Source organism: Pan troglodytes, chromosome 15, assembly GCF_028858775.2.
Source record: "Pan troglodytes isolate AG18354 chromosome 15, NHGRI_mPanTro3-v2.0_pri, whole genome shotgun sequence".
Taxonomy (NCBI): domain Eukaryota; kingdom Metazoa; phylum Chordata; class Mammalia; order Primates; family Hominidae; genus Pan; species Pan troglodytes.
This window is the reverse complement of record NC_072413.2, coordinates 51,206,816-51,226,760: the sequence shown is the minus strand read 5'-3', so window position 1 is coordinate 51,226,760 and position 19,945 is coordinate 51,206,816. Positions and strand designations below refer to the sequence as shown.

At 39.6% G+C, this 19,945-nt stretch overlaps 1 long non-coding RNA gene across 4 annotated transcripts in view; it reads right to left on the bottom strand.

Moving 5' to 3' along the window:
- LOC134808354 (uncharacterized) overlaps positions 1–5,273 on the bottom strand; it is a 517,830-nt gene extending 512,557 nt beyond the window's left edge. For all 4 annotated transcript variants that reach the window (XR_010151119.1, XR_010151117.1, XR_010151118.1 and 1 more), the window contains exon 1: positions 4,654–5,273. This is a non-coding gene — a long non-coding RNA (uncharacterized LOC134808354). The remainder of the gene's footprint in view (positions 1–4,653) is intronic.
- Positions 5,274–19,945: the final 14,672 nt, after the last annotated feature.

The following is a 19,945-nucleotide window of genomic DNA, read 5'->3' as shown; positions in this document are numbered from 1 at the left end:
AGAATGAAGAAGAAAAAACATATCATCTCAATAGATGCTGAAAAAAATTGAAAAAAATTCAATATCCCTTCATGATAAAACTGCTTAATAAATTAAGTATAGAAGAAAAGCATCTCAACATAATAAAGGTTGTATATGACAAACCCACAGCTAACACCTTACAGAGTGGAAAAAAGTTGAAAACTTTTCCTCTGAGAACTGGAACAAAACAAGGTTGTCCATGCACACCACTCTTATTCAACATAGTACTGGAAGTCTTAGCCAGAGCAATTAGGCAATAGAAAGAAACATAAGGCAACCAAATTGAAAAGAAAGAAGTCAAATTGTCCCTGTTTATATATGATATGACCTTATATATAGAAAAACCAAAAGATTGATTCTACAAAAAAACTCTTAGAACCAGTAAACAAATTCAGTAAAGTTGTGGGATACAGAATAAACAAAAATCATTTATTTTCAGAAACAACAAACTATCTGGAAAAAAAAAAAAACAGGAGGGCAATCTCATTTACAATAGCTACCAAAAATAAAATAAAATAAAATACCTAGGAATAAATCTAACCAAGGAGGTGAAAGATCTCTACAAGGAAAACCACAAAACACTGATGAAAGAAACTGAAGAAGACATAAAAAAATGAAAAAGACAAGCCATGCTCATGGACCAGAAAAATTAGTATTGTTAAAATGACAATACTTCCCCCAAAAAGATCTACAAATTTAACACAATTCCTATGAAAATACCAATGACATTCTTTACAGAAAAAAAAAAATCTAAAATTTGTATGGGACCAAAAAAGAGCCCAAGTTTCTAAAATAATCCTGCACAAAAAAAGAGCAAAGCTGAAAGTATCATAGTACCAGATCTCAAAATAATCAAAACAACATGATATAAAAACAAATACATAGACCAATTGAATAAAATTAAGACCCCAGAAATTGATCCACGTATCTACAGTCAACTGATTTTTGACAAAGGTGCCAATAACACTCATTGGGGAAAGCACAGTCTCTTCAATAAATGATCCCAGAAAAACTGTATATCTGTATGAAGAAGCATAAAACTAGACCTCCACCTCTTATCCTGTACAAAAATCAACTGAAAATGGATCAAAGACCTAAATGTAAGACCCAGGACAATAAAACAACTAGAAGAAAATATAGGGGAAACACTTTAGGACATTAGTCTGATAAAATATTTTATAAATAAGACCTCAAAGCACAGACGACAAAAGCAAAAATAAACAAATGAGATTATATCAAACTAAATAGCTTCTGCACAGCAAAGGAAACAATCAGCAGAGTGAAAAGACAACCCCCAGAATGGGAGAAAATATTTGCAAACTATTCATTCATCAGACAATTCATATTCAGAATATACAAGGAACTAAAAAATAACAAATACTGGCAAGAATGTGAAGAAAAGGGAACTCATATACTATTGGTGGGAATATAAACTAGTACAACTGCTATGGAGAACAGTATAGAGTTTCCTCAGAAAAACTACAAATGTAACTGACATATGATCCAGCAATCCCACTGCTGGGAATGTACCCAAAGAAAACGAAGTCATTATATCAAAGAGACACCTGAACCCCCATATTTATTACAACATTATTCATAATAGCCAAGATAAGGAATTGACCTAGGTGTCCAACGACAGAGAAACTGATAAAGAAAACGTGGTATATGGCCGGGCCCAGTGGCTCACGCCTGTAATCCCAGCACTTTGTGAGGCTGAGGCAGGTGAATCACTTGAGGTCAGGAGTTCAAGACCAGCCTGGCCAACATGGCAAAACCCTGTCTCTACTAAAAACACAAAAATTAATCAGGCGTGATGGCAGGTGCCTGTAATTCCAGCTACTCGGGAGGCTGAGGCAGGAGAATCGCTTGAACCCCAGAGGCAGAGGTTGCAGCGAGCCAAGACCAAGCCACTGTACTCCAGCCTGGGTGACAGAGCGAGACTCTTGTCTCAAGAAAAAAAAAAAAAGAAGAAAGAAAGAAAGAAAATGTGATATATATACACAGTGGAGTACTAGTTAGCCACATAAAGAAATCCTGTCATTCATGGCAACATGGATGGAACTGGAAAACATTATGTTAAGTGAAATAAGCCAGAAACAGAAAGGTGTTTAACTTTCATATGTGGAAGCTAAAAAAAGTTGATCTCATAGAGGTGAAAAGTAGAACAGAGGATACTGGAGACTGGGAAGTGTAGGAGGAAGAGATGGAGAGGGAGAGACTTGTTAAAGGATACAAAATTGCAGCTAGATAGCAGGAATAAATTCTATTGTTCTATATCACTGCAGGATGACTAAAGTTAACAATAATATATCACAGTTTCAAATAGCTAAAAGGAGGATGTTAAATGTTCCAACACAAAAATATGATAAATGTTTGAGATGATGGATGCTAATTACCTTGATCTAATCACTGTACATTATATGTATCAAAACATCACTGTGTACCCCATCAATATTAACGATTGTTACTTGTCAATTTGAAAAATGTGTAAAGAATGCAATAATGTTAAAAAATAGGCCGGGCACAGTGGCTCATGCCTGTAATCCCAGCAATTTGGAAGGCTGAGGCAGGCGGACCACCTGAGGTCAGGAGTTTGAGAACAGCCTGACCAACACGGAGAAACCCCATCTCTACTAAAAATACAAAAATTAGCTGGCTGCGGTGGTGCATGCCTGTAATCCCAGCTACTCGGGAGGCTGAGGCAGGAGAATCGCTTGAACCCAGGAGGCGGAGGTTGTGGTGAGCCGAGATTGCGCCATTGCACTCCATCCTGGGCAACAAGAGCAAAACTCGATCTCAAAAAATAGTAATAATAAAATTAAATAAAGAATTAAAAATAAATAAAAAGAGGAGCAATGGAACAAATATTTAGGGAAAGAGATGCTTTGAGCCCCAAATCACTCCAGGTGGATAGCACCCTAATCTTAATTTAAATGTTACTGCTTATAACAGAAGAGCTCATTCTAGCTAGGCATGGTGGCTCATGCCTGTAATCCCAGCACTTTGGGAGGATGAGGTGAGGGGATTTCTTGGGATCAGGAGTTCAATACCAGCCTGGGCAACATAGCGAGAGCATGTCTTTGAAAAAAAAATTTTTTTTAATTAGCCAGGCATGGTGGCACTTACCTGTAGTCCCAGCTACTCAGGAGGCTGAGGTGGGACGATTACTTGAGCCCAGGAGGTCAAAGCTGCAGTAAGCCATAATTGCACCACTGCACTCCAGCCTGGGCGACATAGTGAGACCCAGTCTCAAAAACAAAACAAAGCAATACAAAAAAAACCTCACCCTGCCTTTTGATTAAAGGGATAAAGTGAGGAAAGAAGTGGGTTTTTTTATTTGCTACGTACAGGAGGATTCAATTCAGATCAGTTCAATTTAACAAATATTTGTTGAGCCCTACTCTATATCAGACATTATTAGGTACAGAAGATATGAATAAAATGTCTGTCTTCAGGAAGCTCAAAGTCTGCAGAGAAAGACTAGTAAACCAAAATTTTATGAGACCATAATGAAACACTATTACACATCCACCAGAATGTCTACAATTTAAAACTCACACAATACCAAATATTGATGAAGATATGAAGCAACACATTTTTGGTGGGAGTGTAAATGGTATAATCATTTTGGGGAAAAGTACAGCAGTTTTTTTAAAAACAAAAACTAAATGTAAATATTCTATGACCCAAAAATATCAGTCATAGAATTGAGTGTGTGCGTGTGTGTATCAACAAAAAGACCTTCACAGGAATATTCATAGTAGCTTTGTTCACAATAGCCAGAAACTGGAAACAGCCCAGGTGTGCTTCAACTGAAGAATGGATTTTTAGAATTTAGTATATCTATACAATGGAATATTACTTGGTAATTTAAAGACTTTTAAAAAATAATGACCCTGCCAGATGAGGTGGCTCACGCCTATAATCCTAGCACTCTGGGAGGCCGAGGCGGGCAGATCACCTGAGGTCAGGAGTTCGAGACTAGCCTGTCCAACATAGTGAAACCCTGTCTCTACTAAAAATACAAAAATTAGCTGGCGTGATGGCACACGCCTGTCGTCCCAGCTACTCAGGCAGGAGAATCACTTGAACCCGGGAGGCGGAGGTTGCAGTGAGCCAAGATCGTGCCACCACACTCCAGCCTAGGCAACAGAGTGAGAATCTGTCACAAAATAATAATAATAATAATAATAATAATAATAACCCTGTCTCTACTGAAAAACATAAAAAATTAGCCAGAGGTCGTGATGCATACCAGTAGTGCTAGCTACTTGAAAGGCTGAGGCAGGAGAATTCCTTGAGCTCAGGAGCTCAAGTCTGCAGTGAGCTATGACTGCACCACTGCCCCCCAGCCTGGGTGACAGAGTGAGATCCTGAATCTAAAAGCAAACAAAAAAAAATTACTGATACATACAACCTATGTATCTCAAAAACATTATGCTGAGTAAAAGAAGTCTTACATGAAAGAGTACAGTTCAATGGATATAAAGTTCTATAACAGGCAAAACTAGTTGGAAGAAAATCAGAATAGTCATTGCCTCTAAAGGAGATTATTTCCTGGGAAGGGGCTTGGGTACACTTTTCGGGGTGGGGGTAATGTTCTATATCTTGATAGGTGTGTAGGTTACTCACATGTATTGAGAGGTGACAACGTGCTAGCAGCCCTCACTGGCTCTCGGCGCCTCCTCAGCTTTGGCGTCCACTCTGGCCATGCTCAAGGAGCCCTTCAGCCCGCCACTGCGCTGTGGGGGCCCCTCTCCGTGCTGGCTGAGGCTGAAGCCAGCTCCCTCTGCTTGTGGAGAGGTGTGGCGGGAGAGGCGGGGGCGGGAACCAAGGCTGAACGCGGCTAGTTCCGGGTGGGCGCAGGCTCCGAGGTCCCGCACTGAGAGCAGCCCGCCGGCACCGCCGGCCCGGGCAGTGAGGGGTTTAGCACCCGGGCCAGCAGCTGCGGAGGGTGCGCCGGGTCCCCCAGCACTGCTGGCCTGCCCCCGCGGAGCTTGAATTCTTGCTGGGCCTCAGCCGCCTCCCCGTGTGGCAGGGCTGGGGACCTGCAGCCAGCCATGCCCAAGCCCCGCCCCGGGCTCCCGCCAGCCCGACCCTACCCGACGGGCGCCGCCCCCTGCTCCTAGGCGCCCGGTCCCATCCACTGCCCAAGGACTGAGGGGTGTGGGCGTGCGGGCGCGGGACTGGCAGGCAGCTCTGCTAGCGTGTCCCCAGCACGGGATTCACTAGGGGAAGCCAGCTGGGCTCCTGAGTCAGTTGGGGACTTGAGAGAACTTTTATGTCTAGGGGAGGGTTGTATATGCACCAATCAGCACTCTGTGTCTAGTGGGAGAGGGGGGGTTGTAGATGCACCAATCAGCACTCTGTATCTAGCTAATCTGGTGGGGACTTGGAGAACTTTTGTGTCTAGCTAAAGGATTGTAAATGCACCAATCAGTGCTCTGTGTCCAGCTCAAGATTTGTAAATGCACCAATCAGCACTCTGTATCTAGCTAATCTGGTGGGGACTTAGAGAACTTTTATGTCTAGCTAAAGGATTTTAAATATACCAATCAGCACTCTGTGTCTAGCTCAAGGTTTGTAAAAGCACCAATCAGCACTCTGTGTCTAGCTCAAGGTTTGTAAACACACCAATCAGTGCTCTGTGTCTGGCTAATCTAGTGGGGGCTTGGAGAACTTTTACATCTAGCTAGAGGATTGTAAATACACCAATCAGCACTCTGTGTCTAGCTCAGGGATTGTAAACGCACCAATCAGCTCTCTGTAAAACTGACCAATCAGCAGGATGTGGGTGGGGCCAGATAAGGGAATAAAAGCAGGCTGCCCCAGCCAGCAGTGGCAACCCACTCAGGTCCCCTTCCACACTGTGGAAGCTTTGTTCTTTCACTCTTTGCAATAAATCTTGCTGCTTCTCACGCTTTGGGTCCACACTGCCTTTATGAGCTGTAACACTCACTGCAAAGGTCTGCAGCTTCACTCCTGAGGCCAGCAAAACCACGCACCCACTGGGAGGAATGAACAACTCCAGACGGGAGGAATGAACAACACCAGACGCACTGCCTTAAGCACTGTAACACTCACCACGAAGGTCTGCAGCTTCACTCCTGAAGCCAGTGAGACCACGAACCCACCAGAAGGAAGAAACTCCGAACACGTCCGAACATCAGAAGGAACAAACTCCAGACACACCATCTTTAAGAACTATAACACTCACCGTGAGGGTCCACGGCTTCATTCTTGAAGTCAGTGAGACCAAGAACCCACCAATTTTGGACACAGTATGATTTAGTGAATCTCATGGTACACTTAAGATCACCACTGCACCCCAGCCTGGGCGACAGAGTGAGACCCTGAATCTTAAAAAAAAAAAAAAAAAAAAATGTACTGGTACATACAACCTATGTATCTCAAAAACATTATGCTGAGTAAAAGAAGTCTTACATGAAAGAGAATATACTGTACAGTTCAATTTATATAAAGTTCTATAACAGGCAAAACTAGTTGGAAGAAAATTGGAATAGTCACTGCCTCTAGAAGAGGAGACTTCCTGGAAAGGGGCTTGAGTACAGTTTTCAGGGTCAGGGTCATATTCTATATCTTGATAGGTGTGTAGGTTACTCACATGTATGATTTAGTGAATCTCATGGTACACTTAAGATTTGTGCATTTCACATTTCATTGTACATAAATTTAACATGAAATTTAAAAATAAGAATTACAAACAAATATAGAACTCTATATGTTATGTAGGAACTCTGAGTGATATGTATTCTGAGTTATTGGGAAAAAAGTATATTGATATCTGCAACTTACTTTGAAAAGCATTTTTCTAAAAACGTGGATTGATGGATAGAGAGAGAGATGTGACAAAGTAAGCACAATAAAACATTAATTGTGTGATCACTGCAAAATTCTTTCAACTTTTCTGCTTGAAAATTTTCCTCATAAAATGTTGAAGAAAATTATATGCAAGTGTAAAGATGTGTAAGGCTCAGAGGTACAGAGAAGGCAATTCACTCTAGCTTTGGAGGAAAGTGGGGAGATGTCAGAGACAATGTCAATGAAATGGTGATGTCTGAGTTGTGTTCTGAATGAACAAGCTTTCACCAGGCAGTCAAATAAGCTGGTGAATAAGATGTTTTGGTAGCTACAAGTAGTCTCATCTTGATGGACATGGGTATATAGATAAGAGTTACCAGAGATGGACATAACGTTATAAGCAGAGGTCAAATTATAGAGTTGTCTGTGCCATTCTAAAGTTTTGTCTTATCAGTGATGGAGGGTTATTGTAAAATAGGCTATGGTGTGGTCTGCTTTGCGCTTTAGAAAGATCATGCTGAAAACAGTATGAAAGAGAAACTTTCAACCACAAGCCTGGAGGAGGAAAAACCAGGATGAAGACCATTGCAATAGACCAGATAAGGGGTATTAGTGGCCTGATTTAGGGCAGTGGAAGTGCAAGTGATGAGAAGACATTGGACTTGAAAACTGTTTAAGAGCTAAGGTTGACAGGAGATAAAATTGACAAAGCTAGTGATTGAGTGGACATGTGAAGTGAGAGAAAAAGGAAGAGTTGAGGATGATTCTCAAGGTTCTGAGTAAACAATGATAGAATCTAAAGGTGGGGGGCAAGTTTTAGGTGAGTAAATATGCAATTTGGGAAATGTTTATTTTTTAATGCCTATATGGAATGTCCAGGTACACCTGTTTAGGAGGCTATTAGATATATAACCTTGGCCTTAGTAGGGAAGTCAGTATTGGGTTGATTGATTTTATTTGCTTTTTATTATCTATTCACACTTTAATTCATTTCAAAGATGATTTGGGACATAACAACCAATATATAGTGTCAGGTTCATGACTATGCCAATTGTCATGTTGAGGTCCAAAGAGAGTAGATGGATGAAGAGAAAGAACACTCAGGGAGCCTTAGGCAGGTGAAAGATGATTTTATTCAGCAGCAGCTCTCATCAACAGCTTTCTCATCAGCAGCTTACTTACACTGTCTCTCTCGCACTGTCCTCCCTGTCTCGGCTGCTTGCTCTGAACTGCTCCCACACACACAGCTGCACAGCCGGTTCTCCCCTGCTTTCAGGGTCAGCAGCTTAACTCTTTCTCTGTTTCCCTGGGCACAAGAGACAAGCCAAGCCATGACCTGGCTCCCCTCTGTCCGTCCACAAGACAAGACAGCTCTGGTTCTGTCTGTTTCTCTGGGCACCAGTACAAGAGCCATGCTGAGCCATGCCTAAGAGCCAAGCCCCATGCAATACTGTCAGCCGGGCAGTTATACCTTTTAAAGACAACAGCAGCTCCAAGCCAAGAATGAACTTACACAAACAGGTGATAACAAATGGAGTATGAGCCTGCACCCTAAACCCACTGAATCATGCAGGCCTGGATGTCTGCCTTGGCCTAACCTTGACCAAAGAACATCCATGTACCTTACATATAGTTAAAGCTATCAAATTGGATGAGATCTGGTCTATTACTAGCCCCTTACACATGGCAAAGGGAAAAATCAATCATTATGTTCTACAGCAACACCCACATAGTGTGTGTGTTTCCCCATGAGGATACAGTCTACCTCTGTCTATGAAGCAGTAGAAAGAACACTCAGCAAGGAGTTGGGAAACATGGTTTCTGTTTCCAGCTCCTACATTACAATGTGACCCTAGGCAACTCATTTAAGCTCTCAGAGGCCTCTGATGTGAAAAGGCTGGATTGTGTGATCTGTATGGTTATTTCCAGCACTGGAATGGGAATTCCCTTTGAACCCTATTTCCTGATTCATTATCCAGCCCTTTTCCTCCCTTCGGTGACCCCCAGTTGGCCTCCAAGGTGCCAATTAGCAGTTCAACTTGAGAAGGAGAAAAAGGAAAGTAAAAAATGTTTGCTCTATGCTGGTTATTATGACAAGAAAATATAAAAATGGGAAAAACTAACATTATTAAAGTTGTTTGGACCTGGAGGTTTTGGTTCATATGGATTCACTCAACCACAGAAGATCACAGACAATGTAAATTCAGCTACACTCCAAGAAAGACCATTTAAACTAGGCTTATTTAAAGGCAAATAGGGATGTCCCTATGCTTCAGTCTTCCCATGCATTTCTACAGAAATCTTCTAGTTATAACATTCCAATTATAACAAAAAGTGTTCAGCCAACTTCATAATTTAATTTTCAGAAAAATAAATAAATACAACCAAACACAAAGCTTTTTCTTTAAATGTAATTAATGATCCAATGACCTAAAAGGGAAAGATTAAGCTTTCCGGAACAATAAAAATACATGGATCTGAGCAAAATTTGGGGGAAATTCCTAGTATAGTCAGCTCACTATGTTCAACTTACTTTAAGTTCAAGCCATGACAAACTTCACAGAATGCTACAAATGACCTTTCCTCTGATTTAGGGGATACTTTTTCAATGGTGTGCAATGCTCCTTCCTCTCTTCTCTGTATGGAAAATGCTTGCATCCAGTGTTCTCAAACTTGGGTGATGTGTATCATAATCCCCCCCCACCCTCCCCCCCATGGTGGGCATGTTAAAAAAAAAATACAAAACAGATGGCTGGTCCCTACCCTCAGTTTGTAATTCATTAAGTCTGGAAAGGGCCCAACAAATGGCATTTCTAACATGTTCTCAGGGGATGCAGATGCTGCTGGCCAGGAACCACACTTTAGGAACCACCAGTCCTATGCCTACTTCTATTTCAAAAACTCAGCTCAAATCCCACTCCCTGAGTGAAGATGGGGTAGAGAAGGGAGGGGTATCCCCTGTTCCTTCTCCTCCCAAAAGGCTATCAATAGCTCCATAGCACAGCTGTTTTACATCTCTGGTCCCAATCTGCTCACCAGATCTGTTTCTACCCCACCTCCACCCCACTCCTTTGCAACTTACTTGAAAGGGAGGCCCAAATCTTATTCCTACTTTTATGTTTCTCAGTATCTACAACAGTGTCCACTCCCACCAGATACTTAATAAATGGACCCCCCCTACACACACACAAAATACACAAATGAATAGAAAAATGACTATGAAAGCACTTTTAAAGTCAAAGCGCTATGAAAAACATGTTGCAAATGAATCTGCAATCTAGTTACAATACAGACTTTTTTGTTTGTTTGTTTTTTGAAACGGAGTCTCACTCTCACCCAGGCTGGAGTGCAGTGGTACAATCTCAGCTCTCTGCAACCTCTGCTCCCAGGCTCAAGCAATTCTCCTGCCTTAGCCTCCTGAGTAGCTGGGATTACAGGCACCCGCCACCACGCCTGGCTAATTTTTGTATTTTTTTTTTAGTAGAGTCGGGGTTTCACCATGTTGGCCAGGCTGCTCTCGAACTCCTGACCTCAAGCAATCTGCCCACCTCAGCCTCCCAAAGTTCTGGGATTACAGGTGTCAGCTACCTTACCTCACCTTAAAATGCAGACTTTGATTCAGAAAGTCTAAGGTGGGGCCTGAGAGTTTGTATTTTTAATAAGCTGTAGGTGAGGCTAACACTGTCTATGGCCCACACTCTAAGTTGCAAGGTTTTATACTGGTGGTTCCCAGCTTTGACTATACATTAGAATTTCCCCATGGATCTCTGAGAATATAGAGTCTGATCCACTTCCCAAATTAAATCAGAATCTCCGAGTGTGAGACCCAGACATCAGTATTTTTAAAATGTTCCTCAGTAATTCTAATGCACAGCCAGGGCTGAGAATAGTTGATCTCTAAGTAATCACACATGATATATTCAAATTACCTTAAAATCTAAACTATGTGTTCCAAACATGAGAGTTTTCTATTATTTATGATTGCATTAATGTTGATTATACCAAATATATCATTTTATTCTCTTCAAATCACTTACTTATTGTAAAATAATGTCTTTACCCAGCATTATCTAAACAGCCAGAAAAGAAACTTCTAACAGCTTTTAAAATAAAGCTTTACTTAATATTTAAAGTTTACTTAATGTTTACTTGAAGTTTCTCAACTTACTACCATCTTTAAAAAAAAAAAGATCAGTAACTGTTTTATACAATAATTATGATATATATTTTTCTTAGAAATAGGCCAATGTACCTCCCAAAGAAAGTGCCCTCAACATTAAGGATGCCAAGTGTCAGATGTCACAGCATGTGGTCCTAAAAAGCTGACTTCCAGAGTGCTCCATTGTTTTTTGTTGTTTGTTTGTTTTGAGACAGAATTTCGCTCTTGTTGCCCAGACTGGAGTGCAATGGCGCGAACTCGGCTCACTGCAGCCTCCGCCTCCCAAGTTCAAGCAATTCTCCTGCCTCAGCCTCCTGAAAGTAGCTGGGATTACAGGTGCCCGCCACCACACCCAGCTAATTTTTGTATTTTTAGTAGAGATGGGGTTTCACCATGTTGGCCAGGCTGGTCTCGAACTCCTGACCTGAGGTGATCCACCCACCCCAGCCTCCCAAAGTGCTGGGATTACAGGCATGAACCACCGTGCCCGGTTTCCGTTGTTTTTATACTCTGTCTTAAAGAAGCAGAGTCAGGTGACTTTAAAAAAATCTATTTTAGGAAAAATTATCAAATAAAAATCCACAGCTACACAGAAGATATATTAGAGAGTGTTCTTTCAAACAAAATAAAGATCTTAATAGCATACCTTTAACTTATAAGTAAGTCACCAGAGTTCCTATAAAATATAATCCAGTCTTCTACTCAATTTCTACCAACTCTTCACAAAGACATCTGTGCCATAATGTAAGGAATGTTTATAGGGTTAACTTTGATCTTGGTGTTTAAAAAAGCAGCCCAGATAATACAAAACTTTCTAGACTTGGAGTGATCTGTTTTAACATTGTACTAGAAACGGGCTACATAATCCATTTCAGGTCCCTGAATCCTGGGTTTCAATCAGCAGATGCTGGAGTCTCCTCTTGCCAAAATGTGAATTAAAATATCTCGTACAGTACTAGGAAGAGGTACTCGGCCAACACTGCCAACTCTAGTGTTGCTGCAGCTGAGTCTCAGAATGATAAAGAGAAGCTCAGTTATGCATTTGGTCAAACCAAAGCTGAGTGCAGGAACTAAGTAAACCTCTCACAAGCCTCTTACCCTTTAAGAATAAAAGATTGGGGAGAGGATGTGGAGAAATAGGAACACTTTTACACTGTTGGTGGGACTGTAAACTAGTTCAACCATTGTGGAAGTCAGTGTGACAATTCCTCAGGGATCTAGAACTAGAAATACCATTTGACCCAGTCATCCCATTGCTGGGTATATACCCAAAGGACTATAAATCATGCTGCTATAAAGACACATGCACACGTATGTTTATTGCGGCACTATTCACAATAGCAAAGACTTGGAACCAACCCAAATGTCCAACAATGATAGACTGGATTAAGAAAATGTGGCACATATACACCACGGAATACTATGCAGCCATAAAAAATGATGAGTTCATGTCCTTTGTAGGGACATGGATGAAATTGGGAATCATCATTCTCAGTAAACTATCACAAGGACAAAAAACCAAACACCGCATATTCTCACTCATAGGTGGGAATTGAACAATGAGAACACATGGACACAGGAAGGGGAACATCACACTCTGGGGACTGTTGTGGGGTGGGGGTAGGGGGTAGGGATAGCATTAGGAGATATACCTAATGCTAAATGACAAGTTAATGGGTGCAGCACACTAGCATGGCACATGTATACATATGTAACTAACCTGCACATTGTGCACATGTACCCTAAAACTTAAAGTATAATAATAATAAAATAAAATAAAATAATAATAAAAAACAAGAAAAAAACAAAATTACTTTCACACATACAGACTTAGTATCACTCATAATACAAAAGAAATGTTTAATAAATGTGTACTAGATTAATAAAAAAAAAAAAGACTGAAATAATAACCTTTAGAAGACTAATAGTTAAAATTCTTCATTAGGTACAACTCTTATGATGTACCTTTTCTGATAATCTTACATTTCCAGGCAATTGTAATTGTCAAAGAGATATTTGAAACAGCATGATTTGTATTCATGTTAAAAAAAAAAAAAGATGACAATGTGCCAAATTCAATAAATTGTGCTATTGTGAAATAACCATCTGATGGAAAGGAGAAGTGCCAGGAATTGGCCAAAGGGTTCTCTACACATAAATTTCCTAATGGACTGAAGTTTGTATTCTTATGGCTGAACTCAAAACACAAAAATGCTTTGTACATATTAAGGAAAAGCATTATTAAACCTAAGATCCAGCTTTTCTTCCCCTCTAATTAACTCAGCACCTTGAAATCTGGTTTCCAGTTTTATCCTTTTTCTGAAACTTTTCTAAGATTAGCAATGGCATCCCACAGAAAAGAGAACAGGTGCCAGAAATCTGGAGAATATCTTTTCCCCCACTGATTTTCAACAAAGGGAAGAATATAAATTATATAAAACAAAATGGGTAGCAAGTAAATCCACCATTGATTCTAGGAAAATCTCTAGAATTATTTTAAATATATTAAACACTTAAAAAATTGTGATCACAAGGAATTACACTGAATTCAAGAACACTCACGACAAACATTTTTTCCTAAGATTCGTAATGTGGTAAAAATCTCAGAACTGCTATAGGTACTAAAAATCTGCATTTCAGCAGTCATGATGTCCTTATGGACAAGATGAATAAAGTGACTGCTCAAAAGTATACATAGAACCAAACCCAAAGAATGCTGAGTTATGAGTCAAAGTCACCCCGGACAGAGATTTCCAAAAGCATTCCCCAGAGCACCGACCTTGTCCCTAACTACTTCAAGCTCTTACTGACAACTTGAATGAGGGTATTTGTGGCCCAGTGATCAAATTTTCAGACAATTTGAAGGTAGGAAGTGCCATTAATGGTAAATAACTGAATTAGATCACAAAAAGGTCACACCTGTCTGCACCAATAGGCCAAATCTAACCAGATTTAATTTAACAGGACAAACATAAAGTACTACCCAACATTGGGTAGTTTACAAAGGAAAGAACTTTAATTGGCTCAGTTCTGCAGGGCTTTGGAGGCCTCAGGAAACTTACAATCACAGTGGAAGGGGAAGCAAACATGTCCTTCTTCTCATGGCAGCAGGAAGAAGTGCCAAGCAAAAGGGGAAAAGCCCCTTTTAAAACCATCAGATCTCGTGAGAACTCACTCACTATCATGAGAACAATAGATGTAACCACCCCCATGATTCAATTACCACACATCTGGTTCCTCCTACAACACATGGGGATTAAGGAAAGTACAATTCAAGGTGAGATTTGGGAAGGAACACAGCCAAACCATATCATCCAAGGTGTGTGTGTGTGTGTGTGTGTGTGTATATATATATATCACATTTTATTTATCTACTCATTGATTGATGGGCATTTGGGCTGGTTCCATATTTTTGCAATTGAGAATTGTGCTGCTATGAACATGCATGTGCAAGTATCTTTTTTGTACAATGACTTTTCTTCCTCTGTGTAGATACAGAGGAGTGGGATTACTGGATCAAGTGGTAGATATACTTCTAGCTCTTTAAGGAATCTCCACAGTTTTCCATAGTGGTTATACTAGTTTACATTCCCACCAACAGTGTAAAAATGTTCCCTTTACACCACATCCACACCAACATCTATTATTTTTGGTTTTTTGATTATGGCCATTCTTGCAGCAGTAAGGTGATACCACATTTTGGTTTTGATTTGCATTTCCCTGTTAAATAGTGATGTTAAGCATTTTTTCATATGTTTGTTGGCCATTTGTATATCTTCTTTTGAGAATTATCTATTCACGTTCTTCGCCCACTTTTTGACGTGATTGTTTGTTTTGTTCTTGATGATTTGTTTGAGTTCCTTGTAGATTCTGGAGATTGGTGTTTTGTTGGGTGTCTAGATTGTGATGATTTTCTCCCACTCTGGGTTGTCTGTTTACTTTGCTGATTTATTTCTTTTGCTGTGCTAAAGTTTTTATGTAATTAAGTCCCGTCTGTTTATCTTTATTTTTGTTGTGTTTTCTTTTGGGTTCTTGCTTGTGCAGTCTTTGCCTAAGCAAGTATCCAGAAGGGTGTTTCCAGAGTTTTCTTCTAGAAATTTTATGGATTCAGGACTCGATTTAAGTCTTTGATCCATCGTGAGGTGATTTTTGTATAAGGTGAAAGATGAGGATCCATTTTCATTCTTCTACATGTGGCTTTCCAATTATCCCAGCATCATTGTTGAATAGGGTGTCTTTTCTCTGTTTTTTGTTTTTGCTTCCTTTGTCAAAGATTGGTTGAATGTAAGTGTTTGGCTTTATTTCTGGGCTCTCTATTCTGCTCCATTGGTCTATATGCCTGTTTTTACACCAGTACCGTGCTGTTTTAGAGACTGTGGCTTTATAGTGTAGTTTGAAGTCTGGTAATGTAATGCCTCCAGATTTGTTCTTTTTACTTAGTCTGGCTTTGACTATGTGGCCTTTTTTGGTTTCATATGAATTTTAAGACTGCTTTTTCTAGTTCTGTTAAGAAGGATGGTGGCATTTTAATGGAAATTGCATTGAATTTGTAGATTGCTTTTGGCAGTATGGTCATCTTCACAATACTGATTCTACCCATCTATAAGCATGAGATGTGTTTCCATTTGTTTGTGTCATCTATGATTTCTTTCAGCAGTGTTTTGTAGTTTTCCTTGTAGAGGTCTTTCACCTCCCTGGTTAAGTATATTCCTAAGTATTTTATTTTTTTGCAGCTATTGTAAAAGCAGTTGAGTTCTTGATATGGTTCTCAGCTTGGCTGCTATTGGTGTATAGCAAAGCTACTGACTGTGTATTTTAATTTTGTATCCTAAAACTTTGCTGAATTCATTTACCAGTTCTAGGAAGTTTTTAGATGAGTCTTTAGGATTTTCTAGATATACAATCATGTTATCAGCAAACAGCAACAGTTTGGCTTCCTCTTTAGCAATTTCGGTGCCTTTTATTTCTTTCACTTGTCTGACTGCTGTGGCTAGGACTTCCAGTACTATGTTGAGAAGTGGTGAAAGTGGGCATCCTTGTTTTGCTCCAGTTCTCTGAGGGAATGCTTTAAACTTTTCCCCATTCAGTATGATGTTGGCTGTGGGTTTGTCATAGATGATTTTTATTACCTTAAGGTACGTCCCTTTAATGTCCATTTTGCTGAGGGTTTTAATCATAAAGAGATGGTGGATTTTGTCAACTGCTTTTTCTGCATCTATTGAGATGATCATGTGATTTTTGTTTTTAATTATGTTTATGTGGTGTATACATTTATTGACTTGTGGATGTTAAAACATCCCTGCATCCCTGGTATGAAACCCACTTGATCAAGGCAGATTATCTTTTTGATATGCTGTTGGATTCAGTTAGCTAGTAGTTTGTTGAGGATTTTTTGCATCTGTGTTCATCAGGAAGGTTGGTCTGTAGTTTTCTTCTTTTATTATGTCCTTTTCTGATTTTGTTATTAGGGCAATTTGGCTTCATAGAATGACTTAGGGAGGATTCCCTCTTTATCTTTTGGAATAGTGTCAATAGGATTGGTACCAATTCTTCTTTGAATGTCTGAGAGAATTCAGCTGCTAGTCCATCTGGTCCTAAACTTTTTTTGTTGGTAACTTTTTAATCACTTTTTCAATCTCGCTGCTTGTTATTGGTCTGTTCAAAGTTTCTGTTTCTTTCTGATTTAATCTAGGAGTGTTGTATATTCCAGGAATTTATCCACCTCCTCTAGGTTTTCTTGTTTAGCACATAAAGCTGTTCATAGTAGCCTTGAATGATCTTTTGTATTTCTATGGTATCAGTCGTAATGTCTCCTGTTTCATTTCTAATTGAGCTTATTGGGATCTTCTCTCTTCTTTGCTTGGTTAATCTCTCTAATGGTATATAAATTTTACTTATCTTTTCAAAGAACCAGCTTTTTGTTTTATTTCTCTTTTATATTTTGTTTGCTTGTTTCAATTTCATTTAGTTCTGCTCTAATCCTGGTTATTCCTTTTCTTCGGATGCATTTGGGTTTGGTTTTTTCTTGTTTCTCTAGCTCCTAGAGGTGGAGGTGTGACCTTAGATTGTCTATTTGTGCTCTTTCAGACTTTTGGATGTAGGCATTTAATGCTATGAACTCTCTTCTTAGCACTGCCTTTGCTGTATCCCAGAAGTTTTGATAGGTTGTGTCACTATTATTGTTCAGTTCAAATATATATATATATATATATATATATATTTTTTTTTTTTTTTTTTTTTTTTTTTTTTTTTAGATGGAGCCTGACTCTGTCACCTAGACTGGAGTGCTATAGTACAATCTCGGCTCACTGCAACCTCCACCTCCCAGGTTCCAGCAATTCTCCTGCCTCAGCCTCTGAAGTAGCTGGGATTACAGGTGCCTACCACCATGCCCAGCTGATTTTTGTATTTTTAGTAGAGACAGGTTTTCACAATGTTGGCGAGGCTAGTCTCAAACTCCTGATCTCAAGTGATCTGCCCGCCTCAGCCTCCCAAAGTGCTAGGATTACAGGTGTGAGCCACCACACCTGGCCTAGTTCAAAGAATTTTTTAATTTCCATGTTGATTTTATTGTTGACCCGAGGGTCATTCAGGAGGAGGTTATTTAATTTTCATGTATTTGCATGGCTTTGAGGGCTCCTTTTGGTGTTGATTTCCAATTTTAGTCCACTGTAGTCACAGAGAGTACTTGCTATAACTTTGATTTTCTTAAATTTGTTGAGACTTGTTTTGTGGCCTATCATATGGTCTATCTTGGATACTGTTCAATGTGCTCACGAATAGAATATACATTCTGCAGTTGTTGAGTAGAAGGTTCTGTAAATAGCTGTGAAGTCTATTTGTTCTAGGGTATAGTTTAAATCCATTGTGTCTGTATTGGCTTTTTGTCTTGACGACCTGTCTAGTGTCCTCCACTATTATTGTGTTGCCGTCTATCTCATTTCTTAGGTCTAGTAGTGATTGTTTTATAAATTTGGGAGCTCCAGTATTAGATGCGTATATATTTAGGATTGAAATATTTTCCTGTTGGACTAGTTCTTTTACCATTGTATAATGTCCCTCTTTGTCTTTTTTAACTGCTGTACTTTTAAAGTTTGTTTTGTCTAATATAAGAATAGCTACTCCTGCCTGCTTTTGGTGTCCATTTTCCTGGAATATCTTTTTCCAACCCTTTACCTTAAGTTGATGTAATTCCTTATGTGAGTCATGTGTTATGTGAGTCTCTTGAAGACAAAAGATGCTTGATTGGTGAATTCTTATCCATTCTGCCATTCTGTACCTTTTAGATGGAGCATTTAGACCATTTACATTCAACATTAATATTGAGATGTGAGGTACTATTCTGTTAATCATGCTATTTATTGCCTGAATACCTTGTAGTTTATTATTATTATTGTTGTTTTATAGATCCTGTGAGATCTACACTTTAAGAAGTAAGTAAGTAAAATATTTTGGTGTATTTTGAGGATTTGTTTCATGATTTACAGCTCCTTTTAGCAGTTGTTGTAGTGCTGGCTTAGTAGTGGCAAATTCTCTCAGCATTCATTTGTCTGAAAAAGACTATCTTTTCTTCATTTATGAAGCTTAGTTTTCCTGGATACAAAATTCTTGGCTGATAATTGTTTTGTTTAAGGAGACTAAAGATAGGACCCCAATCCCTTCTAGCTCGTAGGGTTTCTACTGAGAAATCTGCTCTTAATCTGTTAAGGTTTTCCTTTATAGGTTATTTGATGCTTTTGCCTCACAGCTCTAAAGACTATTTCCTTCGTCTTGAGTTTAGAAAACCTGGTGACTGTGTGCCTAGGTGATGATCTTTTTGCAATGAATTTCCCAGGTGCTCTCTGAGCTTCTTGTATTTGGATGTCTAGATCTCTAGCAAGGCTGGGAAAGTTGTCTTCTATTATTCCCTCAAATATGTTTTCCAAACTTTTAGATTTCTCTTCTTCCTTGGGAATACCAACTATTCTTAGGTTTACTTGTTTAACATAATCCTAAACTTCCTGGAGGCTTCGTTCATTTTTTAATTATTATTCTTTATTATTTGTCTTTGTAGGATTGGCTTAATTCAAAACCCTTGTCTTCGAGCTTTGAGGTTCTTTCTTCTACTTGTTCAATTCTATTGCTGAGACTTTCCAATGGATTTTGCAATTCTCTAAGTGTGTCCTTCTTTTCCAGAAGTTGTGATTGTTTTTTATTTAGGCTATCAATTTCACTGGAGATGTTTCCATTTATATTACTTTTTTCATTTCCTTAAGATGGACTTCACCCTTCTGTGGTATCTCCTTCACTGGCTTAATAGTCAACCTTTTGAATTCTGTTTCTGGCAATTTAGAGATTTTGTCTTGGTTTGGATCCATTCCTGTTGAGCTACTGTGATCTTTTGGGGGTGTTAAAGAACTCTGTTTTGTCATATTACCAGAATTGTTTTTCTGGTTTCTTCTCATTGGGGTAGACTATGTCAGAGGGAAGATCTGGGGCTCAAAGACTGTTGTTTAGATTATTTTGTCCCACTGGGTGCTGCTTTGACATGGTGCTCTGCACTTTCTCCTAGATTTAGGCCTTCCTGAGAGCTGAACTGCAGTGATTGTTATTTCTCTTCTGGATCAGCCACCCAGCAGAGCTACCAGGCTCCAAGCTGGTACTGAGGAGTGTCTGGAAAGAGTCCTGTGATGTGATCCATCCTTCAGGTTTCTCAGCCATGGATACCAGCACCTGCTCAAGTGGAGGTAGCAGGGGAGTAAAGTAGACTCTGTGAGGTGCTTGGTAGTATTTTTGTTGTGTTGCATTGGTTTTGTGTTGGTTGGCCTTCAGCCAGGAGGTGGTGCTTTCAAGAGCACATCAGCTGTGGCAGTACAGGGAGGATCAGGAGGTGGGTGGGGCCACAGAGCTCCCAAGAGGTTATTTTCTTTGTCTTTGGAGTTCCTTGGCTGTCCCATGGAGCCT